Source organism: Suncus etruscus, unplaced genomic scaffold (genome assembly GCF_024139225.1).
Source record: "Suncus etruscus isolate mSunEtr1 unplaced genomic scaffold, mSunEtr1.pri.cur scaffold_81_ctg1, whole genome shotgun sequence".
NCBI lineage: Eukaryota > Metazoa > Chordata > Mammalia > Eulipotyphla > Soricidae > Suncus > Suncus etruscus.
This window is the reverse complement of record NW_026060400.1, coordinates 46,788-48,742: the sequence shown is the minus strand read 5'-3', so window position 1 is coordinate 48,742 and position 1,955 is coordinate 46,788.

Genomic DNA, 1,955 nt, shown 5'->3' with positions numbered 1-1,955 from the left:
ATCAAATGCTTTCTCTGCATCTATTGATATGATCATGTGGTTTTTATTTTTCTTGTTATTGATGTTGTGTATTATGTTGATAGATTTACGGATGTTAAACCAGCCTTGCATTCCTGGGATGAAACCTACTTGATCGTAGTGGATGATCTTCTTAACGAGGCATTGAATCCTATTTGCCAGGATTTTGTTGAGGATCTTTGCATCTGCATTCATCAGTGATATTGGTCTGTAATTTTCTTTTTTGGTAGCGTCTCTGTCTGGTTTAGGTATCAAGGTGATGTTGGCTTCATAAAAGCTATTTGGAAGTGTTTCTGTTTGTTCAATTTCATGAAAGAGTCTTGCCAAGATTGGCAGTAGTTCCTCTTGGAAAGTTTGATAGAATTCATTAGTGAATCCATCTGGACCTGGGCTTTTGTTTTTCGGCAGACATTTGATTACTGTTTTAATTTCATCAATGGTGATGGGGGTGTTTAGATATGCTACATCCTCTTCCTTCAACCGTGGAAGATTATAAGAGTCCAAGAATTTATCCATTTCTTCCAGGTTCTCATTTTTAGTGGCGTAGAGTTTTTCAAAGTAGTTTCTGATTACCCTTTGAATCTCTGTCATATCAGTAGTGATCTCTCCTTTTTCATTCCTGATACGAGTTATCAAGTTTCTCTCTCTCTCTTTCTTTGTTAGGTTTGCCAGTGGTCTATCAATCTTGTTTATTTTTTCAAAGAACCAACTTCTGCTTTCGTTGATCTTTCGGATTGTTTTTTGGGTTTCCACTTCGTTAATTTCTGCTCTCAGCTTTGTTATTTCCTTCTGTCTTCCTATTCTTGGGTCCTTTTGTTGAGCATTTTCTAGTTCTATTAGCTGTGTCATTAAGCTACTCAGGTAAGCTCCTTCTTCCTTCCTGATGTGTGCTTGCAAAGCTATAAATTTTCCTCTCAGTACTGCTTTTGCTGTGTCCCATAAGTTCTGAGAGTTTGTGTCTTTATTGTCATTTGTTTCCAGGAACCTTTTTATTTCCTCCTTGATTTCATCTCGGACCCACTGGTTATTGAGCATGAGGCTGTTTAACTTCCAGGTGTTAAAGTGTTTCTTCTGAGTCCCTTTGGAGTTCACAAATAATTTCAGAGCCTTGTGGTCAGCGAAGGTAGTCTGCAAAATTTCTATCCTCTTGATCTTATGGAGGTATGTTTTATGTGCCAGCATGTAGTCTATCCTGGAGAATGTCCCATGTACATTGGAGAAGAATGTGTATCCAGGTTTCTGGGGATGGAGTGTCCTATATATATCCACTAGGCCTCTTTCTTCCATTTCTCTCCTCAGGTCTAGTATATTCTTGTTGGGTTTCAGTCTGGTTGACCTGTCCAGTGTTGACAAAGCCGTGTTAAGGTCCCCCACAATTATTGTGTTGTTGTTGATATTATTTTTCAGATTTGTCAACAGTTGTATTAAATATTTTGCTGGCCCCTCATTCGGTGCATATATGTTTAGGAGAGTGAATTCTTCCTGCTCTACGTACCCCTTGATTAATATAAAATGTCCGTCTTTGTCCCTTACAACCTTCCTGAGTATAAAGTTTGCATTATCTGATATTAGTATGGCCACTCCAGCTTTTTTATGGGTGTTGTTTGCTTGGATAACTTTTCTCCAGCCTTTTATTTTGAGTCTATGTTTGTTCTGACTATTCAGGTGCGTTTCTTGTAGGCAGCAGAAGGTTGGATTGAGTTTTTTGATCCATTTAGCCACTCTGTGTCTCTTAACTGGTGCATTTAGTCCATTGACGTTGAGAGAAAGAATTGTCCTGGGATTTAACGCCATCTTTATTTCAAAATTTGGTGTGTCTTTTGGGTAGTCTTGTCTTAGATTAGGTCTTTCAGTTTTTCTCTTAAGACTGGTTTTGTGTCTGTGAAGTTTCTGAGCTGTTTTTTGTCTGTGAAACCATGTATTCTTCCATCAAACCT